This window comes from Myzus persicae, unplaced genomic scaffold (genome assembly GCF_001856785.1).
Source record: "Myzus persicae strain clone G006 unplaced genomic scaffold, MPER_G0061.0, whole genome shotgun sequence".
NCBI lineage: Eukaryota > Metazoa > Arthropoda > Insecta > Hemiptera > Aphididae > Myzus > Myzus persicae.
Genome location: NW_019103432.1, coordinates 149,557 through 162,282, shown reverse-complemented (window position 1 = coordinate 162,282; position 12,726 = coordinate 149,557).

The following is a 12,726-nucleotide window of genomic DNA, read 5'->3' as shown; positions in this document are numbered from 1 at the left end:
TTATTTTTTTAATTATTCATTAAAGTAATCGATATCGACACGATATATTATTACACTTGTATTATTTTAGCGCAATTTATATCGATTCATTTTCCAAATTAATGATCAAAACATTAAAATACTAACAAGACGTAACAATATCCAAAGTTATTTAAATTATTCAATCTACACAAGAAAATAATACAAAAGTGTCAGTACTTAATGATACGTAATATATACTGCACGATTATTGTAATATAGTAAATGAAACAAATAATAATTTTGAATAAATTTAATGTAAAAAATAATCAGAAAAATATTGTTTATTGAATGTAATTTGTTCATATTATATTAGAAACAGTTTAAAAAAGGATATTTAAGAAAGTTTTTTTTTCACTAGCTTTTACTATTTTTTATTACCTATTTGTATTATTAAATAGTGTGAATTGGATGAATGACATAAACGTTTGGGCGTTTAGACGTCAAAGGTATTAAAATTTCAACTCGATAGTCAATAGTAATAAAATTTGACATATTTATATTTATATTATATTACATGACAAATCGATTCTAAAATTCTAAATATTTTAATATTCTTCAATTTATTCATATTTTGTTGCATCATTTTCAACTTTTATTAATAACCAAATAATTGGATACGACATTCTTAAACTAATATTTGTAATTAATTGTTTCTAACAACACGTTTTGTTTTATAATACGGTATAATAGATGCATCTTATCAAGTTTAACTTTAATTTTCAATAAATAATACATATTATATGATGGAATCCCAAACCGTTTTTTTGTGTTCTATTTTTTAGTATAGCCAGACATTTTTTAAAATTATGAAGTTTAAATAAAATAACATATTTTATACTGCAGTGTTTAGTCTTTACAGTGAAACAATTATTATTATCATGGGCTTTTGTTCTCGCTGTTCTAGTACTGGGGTAAATGTCCTGGAGGGTTTGGTCCATTTCCTGCATTGCACATATGTATAACAATTACTTTAAAATTAAAATTCAACAAAACTTATACCATATTACAGTACCTATTATATTATAACTTAAAATGTATTATTTATCAAAGCGAAACAAATAATACATCTTTAAATATAACTATAATTATATCGTAGTTGCGACTTTTCAAAAACAAAAACTATTTGTGTCATGTTCCGCATGAGATGTGTATTATAGTCAAGATAGCACAATAATATTTCTACCATTGCTTATTATTATTTAAAGAACGACGTCTTCAAACTAAATTATTATTATTACTCTTAATATAACTATGTATTTTAAAGTTAATTTTATAACATCTTTTTTCAAACATTTTTAGCAGTTTTGAGTTTTTCGCGTACCTACTACTATAGTTTGTAAAGATGAAATATGCTCCAACAGTCGGTTTGAAATAGTTCGTAACTAAAACTCACATATTTTGAGTAATATTGTGATGTAAAAAACTAAAATAAAATATATATATTTAATATCTAGTCTTATTGTAAAAAGTACTCTTGTTAGAAAGGATTAAACTTATGATAGGTTAAGTCTAATTTTTATTTATTCTATCATCATTGATGAGAGGTTATCCTCCAGTGGTGAGATGGGCCATTCAACTGTTCTGTATTCTGTATTTACTTAATTTATTATTGTACATTTTGCTAATTAAAATATAATTATTTTTTGATTTTAATTTTTAGCTCATAAATTACTCAGAAGTAGTCCTAGATCATCGATATATCTGTACAAAACAATTTTTAATTAAATTTACTTTACTACAGAATATACAGAATATAATCGGTTTTATGCAGCTTGGCATCGAATTCCAAAGTTCCTTCATACTAGTTCAAATAATATTAATCATAGTTGCTTCTCAAATAAATACAATTTAAAAATATCTGATAATAAGACTAGATTAGAATTATTTAAATACTACTTAAAACTATATAATAGATTATAGGTATATACTATGATAGTATGATATGCTATTCTATTAATATATTTTGTAAATATTTTTTTTTTTAATAAATTGAACCATGGTCAATTTTAAAACAGTGTTTGGTTCACTTAGTTGTAACCTAACCTTGTGATTCACTGCAAATAAAATTTACAAGTAAAATGTTTTGTCATATTTTAATAAAAAGGTTAAAAATGACATAACAATAAAAAATGTGCAGAAAATAATTCGTTGTACCTATTAATAGTGCACTCGAAGTGTATTTGCAAAAATGTACTCTAAAATATTCTAAACAGCTTCGAACTATTGAAAAGTATATGTGTAGGTTGTAGTGGTATTTATTCAATAGTTAGTAATTCGGGGAAGTAGTTACAACTTAAAGATGTCAAATTTGAAAATCTTATCAGAAATTATCACGTCTAAAAATAATAACAGTAGTCAACATTTTTAATAAAAGCTTGATTTTTTTATAAATCTATCTATTGCTGGGTTGTTACAAAACAAATTGATACTTTTGACACTACTCCATTGGCGCAACTGGTGGTTAGCAAAAGTGTCTTTTGACCCTTCTCCCCCTCCAAAGTTCTAATTTAAGACCCTTAGTTTTTTTAAGTCTACGCCTTATAACTATTATTACTATAGTGAAATACCAAAAATTTTATGTTTGTGAATTATAAAAAATTAACCGAAAAAAAATAAAAACAATTTCGGTCATAACTGTGACTTAAGTCATAATACTAATTTGTTATAAATTATTACATGTTCTAATAATTGGTAGGCGATAAACATTAAGATACACAATATTACGGAGAAATGGATTTCTAACGAGTAATTTTAGCCGAGCTATATATATATGTACGCTGTGGTGGACTGAGCATTACTGTTTATTGGTTAACTGTAATGAGTTTTTTAATTAATTATTCACGCTTGATCGTTCAAATCTGAATTTAAGTATTATTAATAAAAAGGGTATAAGCTATAGGTATATAATATATATTTTGTTTTTATCACTAATGTGTGTAAAAAAATTTAAAATTACAAAATGCAGTGTATAAAAAGATTTTCAGTATCGATTTTCGTAGATTTATAACTTCTAAGATTATGCAATTTTAGTAGTAGGGGTTGGGGGGAGGCAGGCCCCCCGGCTATGTGAGATATATACAATAGTTATAGCTACTCAGGTTTCAGAGATATATTTGGGTCTATTCGATGTTCTCAACCGTATTTTAATATGGATATTGAAGAACCTTGTATTTTTTTTTTAAGTGCTAGGATAAAAATAAGACTTTTTAAAATATTTCATGAAAATCGTTATAAGCCTGCCTTTGATTTCAATCAAACACTGAAATAAATACTCGCTAAAAATTGTTTATAAAATTATGTAACAATGTTGCTATAATGCTGTTATCAAATAAACTCACGTCACCCTCATCCATACAAATATACAATTTATCTGATACCGTGATCATTATTTTATTTTATTAATCAATCAAAATAACAATAATAATTTAAAATATTTCGTATACTACTTTGAATTCAAATCATTTTGTAAACACAAAGTAATTATTAAAATAAATGTATAGTTGGTTTTTAATCAAATTTTAATATTTTATTTGTGTACGCTGCTCGTGATTCATTTATTTTTCCAATACTACTTCCGTAATAATTAATTTGATAGTATTTTTGTAGTATTTATATTTAAACCAAATTTGAGCTTTATTACAGTTCAGACTATATTTAAACTAGTTGTTTGAAATGTCATTGACAAAAAATAAATGTTTATGACAAAACAAATGTTTTAAAACTATTCATATTACATCGTTGTGTTTAAAATTTCGATCATTGATAAGAATTTATTGGTTGCACAATGATGTGTTTCTTTAATTTACCAAATTTTTAGAGTATGTATACAAAGAGTGCATCAAATAAGTTTTATACAGCACTTCGATAGATTGGTTGAACAAATTGAACAAAGATGACACTTTAAAATATCTGCTTTTGAATTTCACATTTTCACAGCAGTTGATCGGTAAATCATGAAAGATTATAATATTGTATTAGTGGACAAAATATGAAAGCGACTGTGGTTAACTAAACCTTAAACAATGCCGAGTTAACTAAACAACAGAATCGTTTTTCAAATTAAATATGGTTCATTTTTATTGCGTTAAAATGTACAATAATAATGAAAACGAGATGAACGAAGCTCTAAACGAATGTCCCACTACCTCATGTCAAACTTTGTACTTATAGTTTTTTTTCTCATTTCACTAATTTACATAGATCCAATTATTTAAAATTCACGTGTTCGAGAAAAGTTTTGGCCAGTAGATTTATGGATTACCCTACTTTGTTGTACGAGTAAAATTGTATAAAACAACAGCCAAGTTTAAGTATACCCAGCATTAATTCAGGAAAGCTTAACATCAAAACCACATAGGTACTCAGGCCAGATTTGGAATTCATTCATTAAAAAATCATTTCATAGACTATTTTCAAGTTTCCATCCATAGTAAGTTATTGTCAAATATAGGCACTGCAGGCTATCTAAAACTTCAGTGGTTTTACATTATTAATTCAAGCACATTTCTACTACCTGGAATTAATTTTTGCTATTTGTAGAAAAATCATTTTTTAAGCAAGTGTGAAAATTATATTGTAAAATAAAAACAAAATATTTCAATATTTCAATACAACTCATAACAATTAATTTTTCTACAAACTGTTTTTTATTTTAAATGAAGAGACTTTTTAATAAAAAATTACTTCAATCGTATTCCAGTATCCAGTGTCTAGCAATTAGCAAATTACACAACTTGTATTAATCAAATTATAGGTAAGTTGTAGGTACCTTCTCACGCACACACGGTCTATATTAAATTCTATTTTTAATTTAAATGGTAATATAATCTATATTTAAAATCAAGTAGGTATATTGTATAACTTGTATATAATATACATATATCATATAAAAAAGTACAAAGTTCAAACTAAACATTCATAATTTATAAAATAAATGGTTTAAAAAAATTTTACTAACAAATTGGACTACAAAAAACGATAATAATATCCAGATCTATTATAATATGTACTATAATTTATAATTATCTTTAAAAAGGTATTAGCAAAATGTTATTAAGAAGTTTTATTTTCTACTTTTTAATAAGTTAAAAACTTATAATTTAATATACTCTTAAGAACTTAAATAAGTGAATTATTCGATTAGGGTTAATTATTCTAAAATATTTTGTTCAGTTCTTTTCAAATCGTAATAACATTTTATTTTAAAAAACATTACAATTTTTTAAAATAATTAAGTAAAAATTTTAGACGATACCTATCGTAACTGATTAAAATAGTTTTTGAATTAATTTACGTGTAACCAATTTTCAGGGTTGAAACAATTTTTTAAAACTTAATTAGTGTTTTTATTATATTTGCAGACAACAGATCACTTTTCACGATAACTGATGATTAGTGATTACTTTGATGTTTACAAGGTTCTTGGATGTTTTCAACTGCGGAAAGCATAAAAATATTTAAATTTATATTTGATGAAATATAAAATGGGAATTACCATTATAGCTTTAGTTATTATAGTTATATTTAATAGCGATTATTATTAATTAAATATTTATTTTGTCATAGTAAATGAATGATAATTTATAGATTTTTCATAAATTGACTAAAAATAATTATAGTTTTGATAACTTCTTTGTTTTAAATGTTTCGGAGTAGAGTTATTGTGAATGTAAATATTATATTTTGAGTACCTAATATCAAGTTCGATCTAATAGAGTGAGCTGAGAAAATATGTCTTATCCAATGATCTATTATACAAATACTGCCTATATAATGTCATATGTACTTTCCTAGCTTTTTTTTGTTTGCGATTCTTTGCAGGCCTTTTAAAAGTGAAGATGACAGTCGACAGACTCATTTCTTTCTCTCTTCGATTAGATTTGTTTAAGTCTCTACAGTTGTTTATGTTTATGTTTTGTTTCTCAGCGCCAAATGCCAAACCTCAAATCAATAAAGATTAAAAACGAAGTCGTGAATTATTTATTAATGCTTAAATCAAAAATAATAATATCTATTTATACTTTATAGCATTATTTTATACATTATTTATGAACATATATATTTTAACTATGACACTCACCCTGCACTTCAGCGAGGGACGGATCCAGGGGGGGAGGGCTAGGGCCCCCCGGGTATATTATTTTCAAACATTTTTTAATAATTCTACAGATCCTGATATTACTATATTTCAAATGACATGTATGTTAGATAATATAATATATTATTATACGTAGAATTCTGGGGAACACAAACTAAGATAGTACTATCTTAGTTCATGGTAGACAGTGATTTTAATATTGTAATTTTATATCAATTAAAAATTGTGCCCCCCCTCCCGTGATCTGGATCCGTGCCTGACTTCAACTCCATCAGTATACCTATTATCTGCAAGGACGCAAGGCGATTCAATTTAACGTTAAATATCATTGGGTCTATTGTATGCTATGATAATATATCCTGCAATAATTAATAACTTCTCGGTAACATAATTTAATTAAGTTAAGTTCTAAGACATTTTGTATTATGCACTCATTATGTCTTTAAAATAATAAATTACGCTTATATATTTTATCTTATGTTAAGGTCTGCTATTCTTATGTCAAATTATTAATTATTAAAAACTGAAGCTATTAAAAATTAATATATTTTTGATGATTCGAATTTTCCTGACACTATAATTCTATTTATTCATTTACCTAGCTTTTAAGTCTAAACTAAGTAACTTATATCTTTATAAAATGTCAAAATGTGATATTAAATACTGATGAGCGAAGTGATGAATGTATTGATTTTACAATGAAGAGTGCTTTTTCGTGTGTGTCTGTTTTCAACTTCACGACTTCAGTACCTTTTACAGTTTTACGGTATAGAAAAGTGGATCTAGTTGGTACATTCACGAGGTCAAAAAACAAAAAAAAGTTGAGGAAAACAGGAATTATTATGCAAAGTTATACTTCATTATACTACATCTTTAAAAGAAAAACATAATTTTATCCGAATGTCGTTGGTTAGGGAGGTACCTACATGGTATAAACACTGTTCGATTAGACTTTTTACTAGGTACCTATTCTCAGTACGTTTAAGCTAATGCATCTATATATTTTACTTTTAACGGGTACCAACTTGTTTTCCAACCGTTTTGTTTAGTTTAGGTTAAGTAAGTACTAAGTTGCAACTTATAAGCGTGTCTTATAGACACTTAATACGTGATTTTCCTTTAAAAATAATTTATTTGTTCGATTATATGCGTGGCATGTTGCAATAACCAAATTGTTTTTAAATCCTAAAGACTTAAATTCACATCTTTCTAGTTGAAATATAAGCAACCGACAACCGCGTAAATAATTATAGTAAACTTTATAGCTCATCAATGGTACTCGAACAGTCGTACGGTATATTCACAGAATAAATTATTGTTATTATTTATTTTGTGGTATATTCATAGATCTTAAAATGTACAAGTTATTAACATGAATAGGACATAACGGTCTTATCAGTAGTATTAAATATTAATATTAGAAATATTGATGTAGACAGCCAGGTAGGTAGGTAAGTAATTGATGGAATACATCATCTGCATTGAGATCTGTGGCCTGTAGTAAGGAGGAAAATTAATGGAATAATAAATTGAAGCTGATTGAGATTTTAAAGAAATGTATAAAACGACATATCACATATCGTTAACAGAATCATTCAAGTCAATGATAATTTTTAACTGAGTTGATATAAAACATTGAAAAAAACATTTAAAGTTAATATTTATGATATTTTTTTGTTTTAACTCAGATAAGTTAAAAGTTATACGAAAACTTACAATTTACTTATTAACTTAGGTTAAGTTATTATTTTTTTTAATACATAAATACTAAATAGTCAGTAGTATAAAAATAATAAAAAGTAAATGTTCATGCGATACCTATGCATCATCAATAATAATTTCATTACATACGTATACTTATTATTTAATAATTTATAAACCAACGTAACATGGATTTGATTAAAAGTAATTCGTCATTTATTAAGTTTATATCAATAAAATTCAGTTTAAGTTAAAAAAATTGAAATTACCTTAACTTTTTTAACTCATTTACTCAGATTTGGAATTATTAGGTAAATACGTATTATTGTTATGGTCATTGGTCGGCGACGGGCATGTGTGGAGTTTTGGTCTAGACAAGGGACAGCATCAGGAAACAATGGAGTAGGTTTTTTCTTGGAATGTGCTGGTTTGGCTGAATGGTTTTACGTCGTCTGAGAAGGGATTCGTGGGTCGGATGTCCGTTGCAATTGGAAGCATGATCGAATGAACTCATATACCTATGCATATTACATGGACATTACTGCTTTGACCTGTGGTAATTAATTCACACAAATATATCATGATATGTCATGGGGCATAAGATAGATAATATTTTAAATGTTGAAGTAGTTACCTACATCGAAGTATTGTCCATCGCGTGCCGCAGTCGGATCATGTGGGCGTGCAAATACAAGATAAAACCGTACTTACCACACATACGGGCTAACGGTCTCCGAAAAAATTTTTTAATCCTTTTTTTTGTTTGTTTTTAAATGTATCATGATGGCTCGCGTTTGTGGCCCGAGCTTTGAGACAGGTGTTTAACGATGTAGGTACATGTTAATCACTCTAATTAAAATGCACAAATACCTATGCATGTCTATTGTATACATATGTAACCCACATGATGGCTGTATATTATTTTTTATTAATTTCATTGTTCTGCGTTCAATATTGTTATTGTAATTTTTTTCTCAGGCCATTATCGAAAAACGCAGAAAAATGTTGACTTTTGAGTCAATTTTAACGACTTTTCGTTATTGCCACCAACATATTTTTTCCACTGTCAATAAAAACTATTATTTGATTTTTTCGGACGCAAAAACTATTATTCCGAGTAATCGCCCATACTGATATTATTGTCCCTCATCTCTTATAGATTTGCATTTTATTCAAATTCGTCAGACGACGCAATTTACACGCAAATACAACATCGTTATTATTATTATGGAATTGCATATTTAATGAAATCTACTGTTTTTTCGACGTTAACATATTTTTTATATCTAACAATACATTTATAATGGTGTGTAATAAAATCATATTTAATCTAAAAACGACAGTAAACAATATGAGTATACGGTATATATTTCATATTAATATTAATATTACTACAAAGTAAGCATTTATGGCAATAATTAGCAATAATCGCTAATTAGGTTTGTTATAGTTATATATTCTGCCGTCATAAGCGAAAACGCCGTAGGTCACCGAAAAACGATTTTGAGAAAAACGCGTTTTTGTATTTTGTATTTTCATAAAATCATAACACCTTGTACATTCTAATTATTTAAATATGATACATGGTTTCTTATGTAATTTTACCTAACGAATGCAATGAAACAATAATAAATATGATTAAATTAATAATTGACAAGATATTTTACTTTACTCATTGTACCTTAGTATTGGTATACACTTTTGCTACACTATTCAAAAGCAAGAATGCCGTAACTCGTAATTAACAATTTCTGATATGATAAAATTATTTATATTTTTTTCTTTTACCTTGCATCGATAATATTCATACGAAATAAAATTACGGTCTAATTCAGGGAACTTTTCTATAAAATGTTGGTGCATAAAAGTTATAGTGACATCACTTGGTAAATAACGAATGTTTGGCGCGTCTTCACGGCGATAATGTGAAACCAGTCCGTGTTACTAAGCCAAAATGCCGCCAATTAAAATTTGTACTATGCACTAAGATAAAATGCCGTATCTTCAATATTACTTACTGCGTTAATACTTAGTATGGTGATTTTACGGCGTTATTACCTAGTACCCATGAATTTTTCTACGGTTTACGGCGTTTAAGTTATTTGATTATTGATTGTATTATATGTTTGGAGTAATATTTCAGACGTACGGCATATTCATCTACACAAGCCAAATTTCACAATAATTTTTTGTTTATAATCTCATTTTTTATTTTTTTGGGACTTACGGCGTTTTTGCTTATGACGGCAGTATTATGTTAAAGTAATAATCGTATAATGTACATACATAAAAAAACGGGATAACCCATTTTGCTATCTATAATACGGTTTGGAACGAAACTCATCATTGAGTAGGTCACTGCAATGGATATGTTAAATTAAAATTCAATGATAAATATTAAATAAGGTTAGCCGTTGCCCTTTAGATATTAGGTTAGGATATTATGAAAAACTATTCTAAGCGGAGACGGTGCTTGTTATGTCAGCCACTATTTATAAATATATTTTATGATGAATCAGTTGTAAATCCTATGTCAGTTAATAATCTAAGTGTAAAAAGACCCAAAGCTCTGTGATAAATATATATTTAAAATTATAACAAAATAAGTAAATCATTATTTTTTGTTTGACAAAATAGATTACAAACAGCGAGATTTATGTAAAAATAAAAAATGACTATATTTTCGATGCTTTTAAATTGCTACTAGAACAGTTCATGAGGAACCTCGTACTATTATTTCAATTTTTTTGAACAACAAAAAATATACTAAAATGAAAAGTAGAAAAATGCTAAAAAAAACATAATCTCATTATATATAAAATCATTTCACTCTTACCCCACTATGAATCCAAAATATTAAGTACCTATTTATTTTGTAAATACAATATTATTTCAGAATTAAAATAGTATTTCGTCTAATGGGTCAGTTTAAAAATTCTTAAATAGCTATTCTAAAAACTATTTTTTTTTTTATAAAAACCTTGAAAGTACCCGATAATGTAAATCATTGTTTTTATAAAATTAATAAAATATCAAAATAACTTATTTTATGTGGTTCTCGAGGTAATTATTTTAATAAAAGTTAAATGTGTTGGTAGTATATTTAAAACATTAATACCTACGCCAAATGATAATTCTAATACATTCGTCTTTTGTATACCTAATAACTGAGTTCTGAATGCACTACCTAATTTTTACCAGATTTATTTCATTTTTATACAAACATTGCATAATGTATAATGTATTAAATTAGTTTTGAGTTTAGTGCCTACCCATTATAATATTTAATTTTAACTTTGAAGTGAAGGGAATTCCTGTTACAGATATTTAAACTCATTTCAAAATTCAAATTAGTTTTAAATACAATAATGTATTTTAATCACATTTAGACACTCCAAGTAAACATTAATTTAAAATTCTGATTTACTACTTGTTCACCTAAGTTGTTTATTAATGTATAAAGTAGACGTACTCTTTATGTAATTTAATGGAATGTAATGTGTACTGTAAACAAAAATTACAACAGTTTAAAAGATTATAGATCCGATTTAGTTTTGGCTATAATGTTATCCTTTATGACTTCAAAAATAGGTACCAATTATGAAAACTTGATATTTCAGAATTCGGATTAGAATCAAGATGTATGTAGGTAGGGATAATTAAAAACCGTAACACTTGTCTTTTACATTTCTTTTTTTTTAGAAAAAAACATTTAGTGATTGTTTACAACTTAGCTAAAATTTATAATGCTATATATTATTCACAAATTTTATCTCATGCCTTTGTGTGATAAATACATTTGAGAAAATTATGTTTCATCAATGGTCAAGATCGTAATTCCTGCACTAAAGCAGTGGACCAAAGCATTATCGTAGATGCCGATCAATTACTCAACTGTCGGGCGCAGTAAACAAAATAAACAAAAACACAATGCTACCGCTTAATTATAAAAAAGTATTCATAATAAATTCATGTTATCAATCATGAATACCATTTAATAGAAAGTACTCGGGAAGAACGTATCTGTACAAAACTCACCATCCATTTAATATCTTCCAGAAAAATGCATTCTAAATTCATACGATAAAACTCAATAAATTCAGATCAGCCATTGCATGAGATCATTATATTATGAGAGTAAAAATCATTATAGATACTGTGCCAAATCTGGTACGACATAGCTCTTCTCGTTTCAAATTCCAAACAACCGAAATGTCAACACTAATCGCAGGATCATGCGTAGTTACGCTTTTAACTAATTTTATTATGTTCCTAGTCATACAAAAGGTCTGACAAAATTAAAATAGATAAATATTACAGATGAGTTGTACATTTATTAATGATGAATATAATATTTGTAATTTCAAAAATGTATATGTGTATCGTGTACTATTTTTTCAAGTAATGTATAAATGTATAATACAATCTTGTTTTACATTATTTAAGCTGTGGGAGGATTAAAGTGTGTTTCTTTTATTTTCTGTCTGGACACTATTTGGAGCAGAAAAATGCTTCAATGTTCACTATTGAGGGTTGTTTCTGGTATAAAATGTGATCTAGTTGGTACTTTGGACTTTTGGAGTGTCAAAAGCTAGAATTTTCCAGACGGCCAGATTCTAGTACTTTTTTAATAATGAAAAAATTCTAACAAAAAAACAGAGGTGCATGATTTGGGAATATTTATGCAACACCAGTTTTCAACAAAATCAATTTTGTTTTTTTTTTTATTATATAACTCAAAAAATATTAATCGTGAGAATTTAAAAATTCCGCAAAATATTTAGACTTATTTTTAAGCTGTTTGTAATTAATAATTTTATATACCACTTATCTATTCATACCATTCTACGTTGTATTGACTTAAAACAACCTATAGGTTAATAAAATACATTAATGCATGATTGCAT